This window comes from Hyla sarda, chromosome 4, assembly GCF_029499605.1.
Source record: "Hyla sarda isolate aHylSar1 chromosome 4, aHylSar1.hap1, whole genome shotgun sequence".
NCBI classification, from domain to species: Eukaryota; Metazoa; Chordata; class Amphibia; order Anura; family Hylidae; genus Hyla; species Hyla sarda.
This window is the reverse complement of record NC_079192.1, coordinates 151,930,143-151,948,409: the sequence shown is the minus strand read 5'-3', so window position 1 is coordinate 151,948,409 and position 18,267 is coordinate 151,930,143. Positions and strand designations below refer to the sequence as shown.

Here is an 18,267-nt window from a genome sequence, read left to right as displayed (position 1 = left end):
AACTGGTCCCTGAAAAATTCTGATTTTGAAAATTTTGTGAAAAATTGGAAAATTACTGCTATACTTTGAAGCCCTCTGATGTCTTCCAAAAGTAAAAACATGTCAACTTTATGATGTAATCATAAAGTAGACATATTGTATATGTGAATCAATATATAATTTATTTGGAATGTCTATTTTCCTGATAAGCAGAGAGCTTCAAAGTTATAAAAATGCAAAATTTTCAATTTTTTTCATAAAATTTTGGAATTTTTCACCAAGAAATGATTCAAGTATCGATGAAATTTTACCACTAACATAAAGTAGAATTTGTCACGAAAAAACTTTCTCGGTATCAGAATGAAAGGTAAAAGCATCCCATAGTTATTAATGCTTTAAATGACAATGGTCAGATGTGCAGAAAACGCTCTGTTCCTTAAGGTCAAAATGGGCCTGGTCCTTAAGGGGTTAAAGCTGATGAGACACTCATCAATAGCGACCTCCCTTTCAGGCACATAGGCCTCCCAAAATTTGGCCCTGAAGTGATTGATGACCGGCCTGATTTTATACAGGCGGTCATATGCGGGATCATTTCGGGGGGGCATGCATTATCAGCAAACATTTCCAAATGACCTCGAACCGGGGAAGGGTCATGGCCATACTGTAGAGCGGGGTCTGGTAGAGGATGTCCCCACTTCAGTATTACCTGACCTTTGGCTTTTCAACTAGGCCCATATGCAGCACGAGGCCCCAAAAGGTCCTCATTTCGGCTGCACTGACTGGGAACCAGCTACCGGGCCTAGCTAAAAAGGAGCCCAGATTTGCGGTGACAAACTGTTGGGCGTACAGATTCGTCTGGTCAACCTTTAGATTGACAAAGTAGTCACTGAAAAAAAACCTGAAATAGTCCATTTCAGTGAACCCGGCGATGTCAATCTTGATTCCTGAGTCGCCAACAAACTCAGAAATCACGGGCTCGTGGTCCAGACAAGTTTGTCGGTACCGGGAACCAGTAAACTTGGCTGGGGGGGGCTTGACTAGTATGAGCGCCAGGGGGACTCATACTAGCATGAGGCACAGAGTCAGGAGCAGAGGAGGTTTGCGGCCTCGCTTGGCGGCATTTCTGCCGCCTTGGTGGCTCATCATCAGAACTAGATGAGGAGGAGGACGAGGAAATTAGGAAGGTGGGGTCTTCATCGTTCTCTCGGGCGCTTTCAGTTTCGGAGGCAAGTATGGCATATGCCTCCTCCGCTGAAAACGCCCTGCGGGCGATTTCCCTACTCTAATGGTGTGCACACTGATTATCGCAGCAGGGAGGGAGCGCAGAAGTCAGTGTGGGTTCCGGCCACTCAGCCCAGAACAGTGGCTGGTGGCACGTACAGACCCTCACACAAAATACCCGAAAAAAAAAAAAAATGCTTAACCCCGAAAAAATGCACCCGCCTGAACCCAAAAAAAATGCTGATCAGTGATAAGTCACTGACAGCGGTGGGGCAGGCCGCACATAGAGGTACAGTCCGTCCGCACAGTACACAGTACAGGCCTGCTACTGGTGGCACGGACTGCCTATTGGTGCAAAAAAATAAAATAAAAAAAGGCGCTATAACCCAGAAAAAGCCTTCACCACAAAAAGAAAACGCTGATCAGCGGTGGGTGGGCTTTAGCTAACGGTGGCGGACCGCTCTTTTAATGCTAAGAGGGCCCGGCCACATGTTTAGCAAAAAAAAAAAGGTCTCCGCCCCCCCCCCCCCCCCAAAAAAAAAAGAAAACACTGCCGCAGACCGCAGTGACCCTGTAGGGCCCGGGTCACGCAGCTGAAGGTGCTGCGGACCCGTGGACACCTACAGATGTGCACTGAAAAAAAAAATCTTTTTTTTACCTCCCAAACTTTCCCTGCCTAATCTAAAACTGTCCCTAAACACTGCTGTGCCAATGGGGCACAGAACAATGCCAGATGGCACTTTTTGGACTGTGAGGGGTAGGGATCGACCGATTATCGGATTGGCCGATATTCACGATTTTGAAAGTTATTGGTATCGGCATCTAACCTGCCGATAATGCGTCCAGCGCTGCTCCGCACGGCAAAACAAGCTGTGCGCACTAGGCGCATGAATCACGGGACTCCGGTCCCGGCCCTGAGTCCTTAAGGATTTGGGGACGGGGACGTACGCCCTGTGTCCCCAAGGTGTTCATTTATTGATTCAAATTTTTTTGTGTTGTTTGTTCACAAGGATTTTTCCAGGTGTAATATGTCACTGAGGGCAGGGAAACATGTGTGAACATGGTGGACTTTTTTTCATTGGGATGATTGATGCAAAACATAATAAATAAAAAACATTTTGTCATTACAGAAGGGTGTTACTGCTGTTGCTGCTTAGAGGTGCTTTGGCATACTGTGGCATTTTATGTGTGGAGTGGAAAGAGAAGTTCTTATACCCTGTATAAGCTCAGGTGCCCAAGTAAGTGCCTTGACAAGTCACTTGGCAATTTTCATTATACAGTAGACAATAAGGACACATTGGCTCTGATTTACTAAGAATGGAGTGTCGTATTCTTTGTGGGGTTTTTTCCTGACAAGTATTTTTCCATGGTATTTACAAATTTTTCCCTACAATTTTTTTCCCTACGTTTTGCTGGTTGGCAACCACCAACGTACCATGTGTCCTGGTTTTTACCAGCATCAGGGGACATCCTCTGTGCCAGGTATCTGTCAGACTTCCTGGTCTTGCTGCTCTGGTGTGTTTCCTGTATAGTTCCTGATCTTTCCCCTAGGGTCCGTGCGTGAGCACTGGCTAAAACTTATATGCTCTCACTATTGGATCCTACTTCAGTCCACCAAACACCTTCTGTTCTCGGCCTCTGCAAGGTTGCATTTTGGATTGCATCCTGCACCGCTCAGGTCTCTGTTACCTGACCTGAAGCCTATTTGCTGATCCTGTGTTCCTGATCCCTGTCTGTATACTGGACTTTGCCTTATCCCTTGGAATCCGACCTGTCTGTCCTGTTAATGAACTTGGACTGTCTGTTCCAACCAGCCTGCACCTGTAGCCTTCTTGGCTAGCTGTTCCCACATCTTCTGCTATAAATACCTGATCAGCTCTTCTGTGAGGCTATTTATAGTGTCAGTTTGCTCCACTCAGCCTTCCTGGCCGGCTGCTACTTGTGGCATAGTGGGTCCACGCTTGTGGGGTGTTACAATATGTCTGGATTTTTTGAAAAGGTGAGGGACAAGCCCCTTTTTGGGTTTTCTGAGTGAAATGGAGAGTTGGTGGGGTTGTTTGGATTTGTTGGTTGCAAATTCTGGCCCACAAAGCAAGCGGTACAATTTGGACACAATACCTGAGAAAAAACTGTCGAGATCACTTTAGTAAATGACCCCCATTAAGTCAGATTTGCCATTTGTTACTTTTTTTTCCATTATGTCATTAATAAATGTAAATTTTCAGAAATTTTGCAACGATTGGTAACTGAGGTGACTTTTTTTTGCCTATTGGCCAATAGGGTTATAAGCATTACACACGACTGTCCAATAGTTAGCATTAGGTCTCTCATGTTGATTTTGATTATTGTCACTTCTTTTCTCAGCACTGATAAAATATGATGGTGCTTGAAAGTTTGTGAACCCTTTTGAATTTTTTTTATATTTCTGCATACATTTGATCTAAAACTACATCAGATTGTCAGTCCTAAAAGAAAACCATTTCAAACAAATAAGGAAAATGATCCAATATCACATATCTATGAGAGGTAAAAGTATGTGAACTTCTGGGATTAGCAGATAATTTGAAGATGAAAGTGTCAGGTGTGAGTTTGTGACTGATCTTCACAACACATGTTTGTGTAATGGCATGAACAAATGAGATTCCAAGGACCTCAGAAGTTGTTGATTCTCAGTAGAACGGTAAAGATTACAAAACCATTTCTAAAGAGTTTGGACTCCACCAATCATCTGTCATACAGATGGACAGACAGATGCACAAATGGAGAAATTCAAGCACATTATTTCCCTCCCAGGAGTGGCCATCGAACAAAGAATATTGCATGGCCTAATACATAATAGTCCAAGAGGTCACAAAAGAACCATTGGTAACCTCTAAGCAACTAAAGGCCTTTCTTATATTGGCTAAATAGTTCATAAACAACAATAATTTGGGCACTGAACAACAATAAATTGCAAGAAAAGTTTTATTAATTTTCCAATACAAATAACATACAAGTAGGAATGAAAACCGCACAAGTGCATACCCAAGGATACAATCATAGGTGTCAACAAAATTAGCCAGATACCCAAAAGGGCATAGATCATCTGAACGCAAGAGAGAGTATATCTCCCCTGGTAGCGGGACTTAATATGGCATAGCAATGCAAACAGAAAGAGCTGGATCAGACTAGATACAATCAGAGATTAACCCCTTAAAGACCCAGCCCTTTTTCACGTTAAGGACCCAGCCATTTTTTTGGCACATCTCACCACTGTCATTTTAAGCATTAACAACTCTTAGATGCTTTTACTTTTCATTCTGATTCCGAGATTGTTTTTTCGTGACCTATTCTACTTTATGTTAGCGGTAAAAGTTTGGCGATACTTGCATCATTTCCTGGTGAAAAGTTCCAAAATTTGATGAAAATTTTTTTTACTTTGAAACTCTTTGCTTATAAGGAAAATGGGCATATCAAATATACTACATATTGATTCACATATACATGATGTCTACTTTATGTATGCATCATAAAGTTGACATGTTTTTACTTTTGGAAGACATAAGAGAGCTTCAAAGTTCAGCAGCAATTTTCCAATTTTTCACAAAAGTGGATTTGAGGGGCCTTCATATTGGAAATACCCCCTAAATGACCACATTATCAAAACTGCACCCCTCAAAGTATTCAAAATGACATTCAGTAAGTGTGTTAACCCTTCAAGTGTTTCACAGGAATAGCAGCAAAGTGAAGGAAAAAATTCTAAATCTTCATGTTCTTGTAGACCCAGTTTTTGAATTTTTACAAGGGGTAAAAGGAGAGAAATCACCCTAAAATTTGTAACTCAATTTCTCTCGAGTAAGGAAATATCTCATGTGTATGTCAAGTGCTCTGTGGGTGCACTAGAGGGCTCAGAAGGGAAGGAGCGACAATGGGATTTTGAAGAGTGAGTTTTTCTGAAATGGTTTTTGGGGGGCATGTCACATTTAGGAAGCCCACATGGCATACTATTTTGGAAACTACACCCCTCAAAGAACGTAACAAGGCGTACAGTGAGCCTTAACACCCCACAGGTGTTTGACGACTTTTCGTTAAAGATGGATGTGTAAATTATTTTTCTCTATCGGCTCCATTGGGAGACACAGACCGTGGGTGTATCTTGCTGTCTCTAGGAGGTGTGACACTATGGTAATAAAAAAAGTCAGCTCCTCCCAGCAGGATATACCCGCCTTGTGGAAATTTATAAAAAACTACTTGTCCACGGGACTAAAATGGAGCAAAATCTACTTGTCCCTCATGACGATCCACTTGTCCGGGCCAATTTTCGCTTTTACGCTCTCGTTTTTTTCCTCCTCGCCCTATAATAGCATAACTACCTACTATAATGATACCTTTTAATTTTTCAAGAACATATTCTCCGAACCAAATATATATATATATATATATATATATATATATTTGGGGAAGTGAAATTGAAATAGTAAAAGATAATTTAGCAGATTTGGTGGTTTTCTTTTCTACGCCATTTACCTTGTGGTTGAGGTAACATGTTAGTTTTATACTTTAGGCCGCCTGATTACAGAGATACCAGATTTGTATTGTTTACGTCATGTTTTACTAATTCTGGACTTTTTAAAAAAAATTTAATTGCCATTTTTTAACCCCCTGTAGCTTTATTTTTTTTCCCGCATACCAGGCTGTATGAGGGCTAATTTTTTGCGCCATAATCAGTTTTTTGTATCGGTACCATCTTGGTATTGATCTGACTTTTTAATCGCTTTTTAACTTTTTTTTCTGGGATATTATAAAAATTGCAAATCTGTGGTTTGGTATTTTTTTTACATTTACCGTAAGGGATACATAATGTTATATTTTAATAGGTTGTACAATTACGCACGAAGCGATACCAAATATGTTTATTTTTATTATGTTTACATGTTTTTATATAGGAAAAGGGGGTGATTTGAACTTTTAACATGGAAGGGGTTAATGCAGCGGTCTTCAAACTGTGGCCCTCCAGATGTTGCAAAACTACAACTCCCAGCATGCCCGGACAGCCAACGGCTGTCCTGGCATGCTGGGAATTGTAGTTTTGTAACATCTGGAGGGGCACAGTTTGAAGACCACTAGGTTAATGTGTGTCTTTCAAATTTTTATTAAAACTTTATTTTATTTATTTTTTTTTTTTTACATTTTATTACACTTATAGGAGGAATCATTAGATTCCTCATATAGATTAATAGAGTTCTATTGAACTCTATAAATCTGTGTGCTCTGTGATCCATTGATAGAGCCTGGTCCAGCCAGGATCTATCAATGACAGAGCCGGGACAGGAGGAAGCAGAGGTAAGTCCTCCGTCTACCCCCACAGTGGATCGCCCCCCCTGCGATCGCGCTGCGGGGGGGCGATCCACCCCACTAGCCCACCAGGGAGCATTCTCATCTCCCTTTAGATGGCGCTGTCAGCTTTGACAGCGGCGATCTAAAGGGTTAATAGCCAGCCGCGGCGATCGCCGCATGCTGGCTATTAGCGGCGGCCCCCGGCTACTGAGAACAGCCGGGGGCTGCAGAGTATGGAGCGGGCAGGAGTCCGGAGCCCGCTCCATACATACTGCAGAGCACCGCATACAGTCTCCCCGTGCAGATGCGTCTCCTCCCCTCAGCTCTCCGAAGCTACAGCTGGGGGAGTGAAGGCAGAGGACGCAGGTCTGCACGGGGAGCAAGAAGCCACGCCCCCTCACCTCCCCCCCGCACGTCTGCAGAGCAGGGGAGAGAAGACCAATACACAGCTTCTCATCTCCCCTGCTCTGCTTCCGAGGACATAGGCTGCAGAGTATGGAGCGGGCAGGAGTCGGCAGCCCGCTCCATACAGACTGCAGATCGCCGCACTTGTCAGGTCCGGCCCTGCTTGCCCGAAGCCGGGCTAAGGGCCGCACAATTTCACCTGCCCGGCGCCCAAAACTGCTAGTCCCGGGCGTCGGGCGATAGAAATTCCACATCCCTGACATGGGCTGGATTCTCCAGTCCAGGTCTTCTGTTTTTTATTTTCCTAGTATAGGGATGTGTTAGTTTATTATTCCCTTTCCTTTCCTTTTTCAGGTGGGGACTCAGGAACTGCAGTTCACTGTTTCCCCATTGCGAGTAAGGGGGCACAGACATTGCGTATATGCGCTGTTAAGCCCCCCCCCCCCTCGCCAACGGTCAGCGCCTGGGTGGTACCTCATGGGTCCGGGTCCCCCTATGTCTCTAGCATAGCAGCTAGGCGTGATGCAGGGACCATAAGCTGGCTGAAGACTTCACTGAAGACTCCATTAGGTAAGTTCTTCTGACTGAGGTAAGTACTTTCCCCCCTTTTTTCTCCATAGGTACGGACTCGCAACCTCTGGAGACCACCTGTTTTTGGCCCATCTTCAGTTTTATGGGTCCGTCTCGGACGGTCTTAGCTCCACCCCCAGGGCTGGGAGCTTCCAGGGGCGCGAAGCAGCCTCCAATCAGCGCCGTGGGCGCGATTTTCACAATGTTGGGGCCTGTTACTGGGTGCCTTACTTCGGGCACGCCCCTCCTTTTCTATTGGCTGGTCTTTTTTAGTCTCCTTAGCTGCACGGAGTGGGTTCTCCTCACTGCAGCTGACAGGGAACACAGACCAGGGGGAGAAGGCTAGTCTCTCTCTATCTCTTTTTTCACCATTATGTCCGTTCCCAGAGCTGTTCCTCCCTCTAGTCAGAAACCTGGAACTTCAGTGACTTATTATTTTTGTACGCACTGTAATACCAAGATGTCTTGCTCTGCTGAGCCCACTTGCCCTGCCTGCTCCACTTCTCCCCCAGACACCCTGGTACCCCCTGATGCCCTTTCGGTTCCGGTTGGTTCAGCCGCTCCACGACCCTGGGTTTCTCCCTGACCCAGTATATGGCTGACTTGACCCAAGTCTCCCGTTCGGTGGTAGTGGTGTCCGCCCTGAAGGGGTCTCCCCTGCGCAGGACCTCTGAGAGGGCCCGCTCCTCATCTCCTCATGCTTCATGCTCTCACAAGCGTACTAGGGGTGCCTCGTCTGACTCTTCCATTTGAGTCTTCAGATAGATGTGGGCGTTCCCCTCGTGGGTCCCGCCCCCCTGTCATCTGGGCACGAACGTCGCTCCTCCAGAGGACGTTCTCGGAATTGCCGCTCTGCCATGCCAGAGCTGTGTACCCGGTCAGGGTCGCCCCCCTCCAGGACTGCCTCTACTCATTCACTTCCCCTGGTGGACGAGGCTTCCGAGCCGGCATCTGACTCAGAGGACCGCTCGGACTCAATTGCAATGGTGAACTCATTGGTGACAGCCATAAGAGACACCTTTCACCTAGAGGACCCAGGATCTTCGGATGTCTATCCAGAAGTATCCTTTCATCGTGCTAAGCCAGCACCTCAAATGTTCAGCTCTCACGCTGACTTTGACGACATTCTGGAATCTGCATGGAAACATCCAGACAAGAGGTTCCTGGGAATCAAGACAATCCAAGAACGTTATCCATTTGTCAAGGACTTTGTCGCTAAGGTGGTTTCCCCTCCCTCAGTGGATCCACCAATCTCCCGGATCTCTAGGGCGACTACACTGCCTCTGGCAGTTGCCGCTGCCTTCAAGGATCCCACGGACGAGAAGGTAGAATCCTTAGCGAAGTTTGCTTCTGAATCTGCTGGCTCTTCTCTTCTTCCCATCTTCGCCTTGACATGGGTGTCCAAGGCCCTTTCAGAGTGGTGCCAAAAGCTCCATCAGGATATCTTAGCAGGATCCCTCTCCCCCCCCCCCCCCCCCCCCCCCCAGAGGATCTATCTGCTCTGGCTCTCCAATGCTCTAAAGCTGGGGACTTTCTGTGCACAGCTTCCACATAGTCAGCCCATTGTTCTGCCTTTGCGGTGGGTCACCTAGAGGCTCTCCTCCGCTTAATGTGGCTTAAAGCTTGGAATGCGGATGCCGCTTCCAAAAGGTCTCTCACTGAGCTTCCCTTTACGGGTGGCCGTCCTTTTGCCGAACGCCTCGATGAGATTATCTCCGCGGCAACGGGAGGTAAGAGTTCCTTCTTACCTCAAAATACCTTTTTCCCAATGGAAGTCCTTTTTCCTTTCGGTCATTTCGGACCTCTGGTTCCAGCTAAGGGTCTGGGCAAGCGCCCTCGCGGGACAAGAAGGCTCCCTCGTCCCGGGCACGCCCGGCTTGGAAGTCGGACTCAAACCGGTCCGGCCGTTTTGGGCCCAAATCGGGCAACCGCAAGCCCACTTCTGCATGAAGTGAGGCCGCCACCCGCGGTTTCTTTCGGGTGGGAGGTCGTCTCCTGTTTTCCGAGACATCTGGACTTCACACATTCAGGACTCTGGGGGTCAGAGATGTGGTGTCCAACGGTTTCTGGATCGAATTCGCCTCCCTTCCGAGTGATCGCGTTTTTCGATCGCGGGCCCCCCGCTCTCCTCCTCTGGCGAAGCAATTTCGAGCGGCTCTCCAGTCTCTGCTTCTCCAGAGGGTTATCGTCCCCGTTCCTCCAGGGGAACGTTTTTTGGGGTTTCTATTCAAATTTTTTTGTGGTCCCCAAGATGGACGGTTCTGTGCGACCAATCCAACCGTCACCTTCTCATCCACTACTTCAGAATGGAATCGCTTCGTTCGATGGTGGCGTCCCTGGAACAAGGGGAGTTCCCTTCATCGGTGGACATCAAGGATGCCTACCTCCATGTGCCAATATTTCTGGGCCATCATCGGTACCTACGCTTGCGGTTCCGGAGGGGCACTTTTAATTTGTAGCCCTCCCCTTTGGTTTGGTCACGACTCCTCGGGTCCTCACAAAGATCCTTGCGCCAGTTTTGGGCCTGTTTGGTCGAGGGGAATCTCGCTGATATCCTATCTGGACGACCCTCTCATCAAGGCTCCGACCAGAGCCCAGATTCTGGAGAATCTGGACGTCACTCTCCACTCTCTGACTCGCTTCGGGTGGATTGTCAACCGGGACAAGTCAGTTTTCTGTCCTACCCAGTCTCTATCCTTCCTGGGACTTCAATTTGACGGCCTCTGCCGCATTTGTCTTCCGCCTGACAAACGTCTGGCGCTCGGGTCGGGGGTCCGCTCCCTTCGGACCCATGTATCAGTCTCCATCTGCACAGTATGGACGTCCTGGGTCGGGTGGTGGCAACTATGGAGGCCGTACCCTTTGTCCAGTTTCATTACCGCCCCCTTCAACTGGCGATTCTCTCTCGATGGAACAGGTCTCCTCTGTCCCTCGATCGTCAGATTGTTCTCCCTCGCAGGGTCCGTCAGTCTCTGCTCTGGTGGCTCCTGGCTCCGCTCCCCCCTTCTTCTCCAAGGGCGGTCATTTCTTCCCATTCTCTGTCAGGTTGTTACAACGGTTGCCAGCCTGTCGGGCTGGGGTGGCGTGTTCAGGAATTGGACGGTCCAGGGACTCTGGTCTCCCCTGGAGACCCCTTTTCCGATAAACATATTGGAATTACGGGCGATTCTTCCTCGTCTTCTTCATTGGGAGTCCCGTCTTCAGTCTCGTCCTGTCTGCGTTCAGTCGGACAACGCCACGGCCGTGTCGTACATAATCTACAGGGCGGCAGCCATGGCCGAGGTGACCAAGATTCGCACCTGGGCGGAGAGTAAGGTTCCGGCCATTTCAGCGTTTCACATTCCGGGAGTGTTCAACTGGGAAGCGGACTTCCTCAGTCGGTCCTCACCCGACCCCGGCAAGTGGTCTCCTCATCCGGAGGTCTCTGGGGCTTCTGGACGTGGACCTCTTCGCGTTCCGGCACAATCAGAAGATCCTTTTGTTTGTGTCCAAGTTCCGGGACCCTGAGGAAGCTCAAGGCAGAGGACGTCCTCGCCTTTCTGGTAGCTCCAGGTTGGCCCCGAAGGTTGTGGTACGCCGACGTAGTCAGGCTCCTGGACGACTCTCCTCTGCGCCTTCCGCTCCGCCCGGTCCTACTCTCTCGGGGTCCTCTTGCCACCCCAATTTACAGTCGCTGCATTTGTTGTCGTGGCGGTTGAGACCGTGGTTTTGAGGGCCCGCAGGTTCTCTTTCCAAGTCATTCACACCATGCTCTAGGCTCGTAAGCCCTCCTCCGCACGAATTTACCACCGTACTTGGCGGTTTTATTTTCGTTGGTGTGAAGCTCAGGACTTCTCCCCGGTGACCTTCTCGGTTCCCTGTCTTCTCTCCTTTTTTTGCAGTCGGGGTTGGATCTGGGGTTGTCTCTCAGTTCCCTTAAAGGTCAGGTTTCGGCCCCTGGTTTCTATTTCTCATGTCCGGACCTTCATGCAAGGAGTGGCGCACGCTGTTCCTCCCTATCAGTCACCTTCTCCCCCTTGGGACTTGAACTTGGTTCTGAGTGCCCTCCAGGGTGAACCCATTGAGCCCCTTAGAGAGGTGTCTCTCCGCCTCCTTTCTTGGAAAGTGGCGTTTTTTATTGCTATCACCTCCATCCGGAGGGTGTCTGAACTGGCAGTTCTTTCCTGCCGTTCTCAGTTTCTGGTGATCCACCGGGACAGATCGTTTTCCGGCCACTTCCTTCCTTTTTGCCTAAGGTGGTCTCGCCCTTTCATCTCAATGAGGACATTGTCCTCCCGTCCTTTTGTCCGGCTCCTTCTCATCCTAAGGAGCGCTTACTACACAATCTGGATGTAGTTTTGGGCTTTTCGGTGTTATCTCTCCATCACTTCTTCGTTTCGTGTGATCTCTCCATCACTTCTTCGTGTGATTCCTTTGTCATCCTTACGGAAGGTCTTCGCAAAGGACAACCTGCTTCCAAGGCCACCGTTTCTCGGTGGATTCGGTCCGCCATTGCGGAAGCCTATCGCTGTAAGGGGAAGATTCCTCCTTTCAGGGTTGTGGCTCATTCCACACATTCTGTTGGGCTTCCTGGGCTCTCCTGAATAGAGCCTCGGCCTCGCAGATTGCAAGGCGGCTACCTGGTCGTCTTTGCACACTCTCTCGAGGTTTTCCGAGTTCATACTTTCGCATCGGCTGATGCTAGTCTGGGTCGTAAAGTGTTGCATGCGGCAGTGGATCGGCCGTCTACCTGATTATTTATCTGCCCACCCAAGGGACGGCTTTGGTACGTCCCACGGTCTGTGTCCCCCAATGGAGCCGATAGAGAAAAGGAGATTTTTTAACACTTACCGTAAAATCTCTTTCTCGAAGGATCCATTGGGGGACACAGCTCCCTCCTTTTTTGGGTTTTTTCCTTTGGTTCTCTGTCCGAGGGTATGTTCTGTTGTGTTTTTTCTTCTGGTTCTCGGACAGTTTTGGGTTTTTCTTTGCCCTTTTGGTCTCCTCCTATTGCTCTGGAACTTAAACTGACTAGCTCAGAGCCTGGAGGCGGGTATATCCTGCTGGGAGGAGCTGACTTTTTTTATTACCATAGTGTCACACCTCCTAGAGACAGCAAGATACACCCACGGTCTGTGTCCCCCAATGGATCCTTCGAGAAAGAGATTTTACGGTAAGTGTTAAAAAATCTCCTTTTTTTCCCCCACTAAAATGCATTTTTCCCCCCAAAGTGTACATTTTTAAAAGGGGTAATAGGAGAAAATGCCCCCCAAAATGTATAACCCCATCTCTTCTGAGTATGGAAGTACCCCATGTGTAGACGTCAAGTGCTCTGCTGGGACACTACAATGCTCAGAAGAGAAGGAGCGTTATTGAGCTTTTGGAGAGAGAATTTGGTTGGAATAGAATTTGGGGGTCTTGTGCGTTTACAAAGCCCCCGTGGTGCCAGAACAGTGGACCCCCCCCACATGTGACCCCATTTTGGAAACTACACACCTCACAGAATGTAATAAGGGGCGCAGTGAGCATTTACACCCCACTGGCATTTGACAGGTCTTTGGAACAGTGGGCTGAGCAAATGAGAAATTGTATTTTTCATTTTCACGGACCGCTGTTCCAAAAATCTGTCAGACACCCGTGGGGCATAAATGCTCACTGTACCCCTTATAACATTCCATGAGGGGTGTAGTTTCCAAAATGGGGTCACATGTGGGGGAGGTAGTGCTGGGCAGTATGACCTAATATGTATATCACGGTATTTTTTCAAGTTATGGCGGTATTACCGTGATACCATGGAGGAAACAGTGTATAAGTGCAGCGGCTGACAGTTAACCCCTTCCCCGCCATGGGGACCGTGCACACGGCCCCCATGGCAGGGAAGGGGTTAACTGTCAGCCGCAGCGCTATCATGATTTCCCCCATGGGCGCACTAACGGCTATTCACTTACATTTTCGCCGCTGCACAGTTTATAATCCCGGTCCCCAGCTGCGGCCGCTGCAGAGCTTTCTCCCCCTGCAAGCGCTGAATGTGCAGACTCAGCGCTTCTGATCTTCGTCCCCGCTCCGTTCTCTGATCCCCGAGCAGGGACGGAAATGTAAGAATCAGCAGAGCCTTCTCCCCCTGCAAATGCTGAATGTACGGGCGCGGCAGAGCTTCTGATCCCCGTCCCTGCTCGGGGCTCAGAGAACAGAGCGGGGATGAAGATAAGATGTCCTGTGCCTGCCTGTCACATTTAGTGCTTGCAGGGGGAAGGAGGTCCTGCAGAACCCGCGCCTGGGGACTGGTATGATAAACAAATAGCCTTCAGGAAGGGGAGAGGGGGGCTGAGCAGGGAGCAGGCTCGGGGCTGAGGGAAACATCAGAGCCAGGGGATGAAGTTTCTGTGCTTTCCCCTGCCTCTGATCACTGAGAACAAGCAGCAGCTGCAGGGGGAGCGGGGATGTGCACCCCACGTGAGCTCAGCGGCTCCCGCTTCTGCACATCCCGCGGCTCCGTCACAAGTAATTCATTTGGGGGTGGGGCCCGACCGATATGCCAGTATGGGCAAAAATTGATATCGTGTGAGGGGGAAAAAAACGGTATCCGGTATGAACTGGTATACTGCCCAGCCCTAGGGGGAGGTTCATTGTTCTGGCACTATAGGGGCTTTGTAAACACACGTGGCCTTCAATTCCGGAAACATTTTCTCGCCAAAAGCCCAATGGCGCTCCCTCTCTTCTGAGCATTGTAGTTAGCCCGCAGAGCACTTTTCATCCACATATGGGGTTTGTTCTTAATGGGGTTACAAATTTTGGGGGGCTTTTTTCCCAGCATTTTAGTCAAAAATTTTTTTTTTATTATTTTCGTTTTCCCATCCAACTTTAAAGGGGTAGTCCAGTGGTGAAAAACTTATCCCCTATCCTAAGGATAGGGGATAACTTTGAGATCGCGGGGGGTCCGACTGCTGGGGCCCCCTGCGATCTCTCTGTACGGGGGCCAGGCTCTCCGGCCAGATAGCGGGTGTCGACCTCCGCACGAAGCGGCGGCCGACACGCCCCCTCAATACATCTTTATGGCAGAGCCGGAGATTGCCGAAGGCAGCGCTTCGGCTCTGCCATAGAGTTGTATTGAGGGGGCGTGTCGGACGCCGCTTCGTGCGTGGGTCGACACGCCCCCTTCTCGCGGGCTGTCGGGGCTCCGTACAGGAGATCGCAGGGGGCCCCAGCGGTCGGACCCCCCGTGATCTCAAACTTATCCCCTATCCTTAGGATAGGGGATAAGTTGTTCACCACTGGGTTCACCACTGGACTACTCCTTTAAGGAAAATTCGTCAAACACCATAGTGTTAATGCTCACTATACCCCTTATTACGTTCCAAGAGGGTGTAGTTTCCAAAATGAGGTCACATGTGGATATTCATTTTTTTGCGTTTCTGTCAGACCCCTGTGCAAATCACCAATTAAGGCCTCAAATGTACATAGTGCGCTCTCACTCCTGAGCCTTGTTGTGTGCCCAGCACAACAACCAGTGTACCTCCAGCTGTTGCAAAAGTACAACTCCCAGCATGTATGGTCTGTAAGTGCATGTTGGGAGTTGTAGTTTTGCAACAACTGGAGGTTTGCCTCCCCTCTCCCCCAATGTGAATGTACAGGGTACATTCACATGGGCGGGTTTACAGTGAGGTTCCTGCTTCAAGTTTGAGCTGCCGCAAATTTTCTGCGGGAAACTCACCATAAACCACCGCCCGTGTGAATGTACCCTAAAAACACTACAATACACTACACGAACATATAATAAAGGGTAAAATACTACATATACACCCCGTTACACTGTGTCCCCCCCCCCCCCCCCCAATAAAAATGAAAAACGTATCGTACGGCAGGGTTTCCAAAACGGATCCTCCAGCTGTTGCAAAAGAACAACTCCTAGCATTTCCAGCCACTGACTGTCCAGGCATGCTGGGAGTTTAGCAACAGCTGGAGGCACCCTGTATGGGAATCACTGGTGTAGAATACCCTTATGTCCACCCCTAAGCAATCCCTAATTTAGTCCTCAAATGTGCATGGTGCTCTCTCACTTTGGAGCCCTGTCGATTTTCCAGGAAACAGTTTACGCCCACATATGGGGTATTTCCGTACTCGGAAGGAATTGCACTTCAAATTTTGGGGGTCTTTTTTCCTTCTACTTCTTGTGAAAATAAAAAGTATGGGATAACATCAGCATGTTAGTGTACATTTTGTTTGCACTAACAGGCTGGTGTAGACCCCAACTTTTCCTTTTCATAAGGGGTAAAAGGAGAAAAAGACCCCCAAAATTTGTAGTGCAATTTCTCCCGAGTACGGAAATACCCTATATGTGGCCCTAAACTGTTTCCTTGAAATACAACAGGGCTCTGAAGTGCGAGAGCGCCAGGCGCATTTGAGGAATAAATTAGGGTTTGCATAGGGGTGGACATAGGGGTATTCTACACCAGTGATTCCCATACAGGGTGCCTTCAGCTGTTGCTAAACTCCCAGCATGCCTGGACAGTCAGTAGCTGTCTGGAAATGCTGGGAGTTGGTCTTTTGCAACAGCTGGAGACTGCCGTACCATACGTCTTTCATTTTTATTGGGGGGGGGGGGGCAATGTAAGGGGGTTTATATGTAGTGTTTTACCCTTTATTATGTGTTCGTGTATTGTTTTTAGGGTACATTCACACGGGCGGTGGTTTATGGTGAGTTTCCCGCTAGGAGTTTGCGCTGCGGCAGAAAATTTGCTGCAGCTCAAACTTGAAGCAGGAACCTCACTGTACCCTGTACATTCACATTGGGGGGGGGGGGGGGCTCCAGTTGTTGCAAAACTACAACTCCCAACATGCACTGACAGATCATACATGCTGGGAGTTGTACTTTTGCAACAGCTGGAGGCACACTGGTTAAGTTAAGTTCTGTTATCTGACTCCGTATTTTCTAACCAGTGTGCCTCCAGCTGTTGCAAAACTACAACTCCCAGCATGTACTGATTGCTTAACCCCTTAACGACGCAGGACGTATATTTACGTCCTACGCCGGCTCCCACGATATGAAGCGGGGTCGCAGCGCGACCCCGCATCACATCGCGTCGGTCCCGGCGCTCATCAACGGCGGGGACCCGCGGCTAATACCACACATCGCCGATCGCGGCAATGTGCGGTATTAACCCTTTAGAAGCGGCGGTCAAAGCCGCCGCTTCAAAAGTGAAAGTGAAACTATCCTGGCTAGTCAGTCGGGCTGTTCGGGACCGCCGTGGTGAAATCGCAGCATCCCGAACAGCTTACAGGACACCGGGAGGGCCCTTACCTGCCTCCTAGGTGTCCGATCGACGAATGACTGCTCCGTTCCTGAGATCCAGGCAGGAGCAGTCAAATGCCGATAACACTGATCACAGGCGTGTTAATACACGCCAGTGATCAGCATGAGAGATCAGTGTGTGCAGTGTTATAGGTCCCTATGGGACCTATCACACTGCAAAAAAAAAAGTGTTAATAAAGGTCATTTAACCCCTTCCCTAATAAAAGTTTGAATCACCCCCCTTTTCCCATAAAAAAATAAAACAGTGTAAATAAAATAAAAAAAACATATGTGCTATCGCCGCGTGCGTAAATGTCCGAACTATAAAAATATATCATTAATTAAACCGCACGATCAATGGCGTACGTGAAAAAAAATCCAAAGTCCAAAAAAGCGTATTTTTGGTCACTTTTTATACCATTAAAAAATGAATAAAAAGTGATCAAAAAGTCTGATCAAAACAAAAATAGATCACGGCGCAAAAAATGAGTCGTCATACCGCCCTGTACGTGGAAAAATAAAAAAGTTTTAGGGGTCAGAAGATGACATTTTTAAACGTATAAATTTTCCTGCATGTAGTTATGATTTTTTCCAGAAGTACGACAAAATCAAACCTATATAAGTAGGGTATCATTTTAACCGTATGGACCTACAGAATAATGATAATGTGTAATTTTTACCGAAATATGCACTGTGTAGAAACGGAAGCCACCAAAAGTTACAAAATGGCGTTTTTTCTTCGATTTTGGCGCACAATGATTTTTTTTTCCGTTTCGCCGTGAATTTTTGGGTAAAATGACTGTCACTGCAAAGTAGAATTGGTGACGCAAAAAATAATCCATAATATGGATTTTAGGTGGAAAATTGAAAGGGTTATGATTTTTAAAAGGTAAGGAGGAAAAAATGAAAGTGCAAAAACTGAAAAACCCTGAGTCCTTAAGGGGTTAAGGGCATGCTGGGAGATGTAGTTATTCAACAGTTGCAGGTACGCAACTACAACTCCAAGCATGGTGATACAGCTGTTTGGGCATGCTGGGAGTTGTAGTTTTGCAAGATTTAGAGACACAGTGATCTCCAAACTGTGACCCTCCAGATGTTGCAAAACTACAAATCCCAGCATGCCCAAACAGCAGTCTGGGCATGCTGAGAGTTGTAATTTTGCAACAGCTGGAGGGCTACGGTGTAGAGACCACTCTAGAGTGGTCTCCAAACTGTAGCCCTCCAGATGTTGCTAGGCAACTCACAGGCTGCCGATCGTCTCCTCCGATGGTAAGAGGACCTCTGGTGCCGGTCACAGGACAGTTGCCCCGTTCTGCCCGCAATACTGTGGGTGGGCAGAACGAGGGAGCCGAATTCTAACATCCCCCCCGCCCCCGATCTGCTATTGGTCGGTCGCTTCTGACCGACCAATAGCAGGGATAGGAGGGGTGGCACCCCTGCCACCTCACTCCTATGCCTTCAGGGGGATCGTGGGTGTTTTGCACACTCCCCATCCCCCTTATTTTCCG

The 18,267-nt window shown here is 48.3% G+C and overlaps 1 long non-coding RNA gene across 1 annotated transcript in view; it reads left to right on the top strand.

Moving 5' to 3' along the window:
• The first annotated feature begins 2,324 nt into the window (after positions 1-2,324).
• The window catches only part of LOC130368573 (uncharacterized), a 178,585-nt gene continuing 162,642 nt past the window's right edge, over positions 2,325-18,267 (top strand). Inside the window, exon 1 of the long non-coding RNA XR_008892508.1 lies at positions 2,325-2,438. This is a non-coding gene — a long non-coding RNA (uncharacterized LOC130368573). The remainder of the gene's footprint in view (positions 2,439-18,267) is intronic.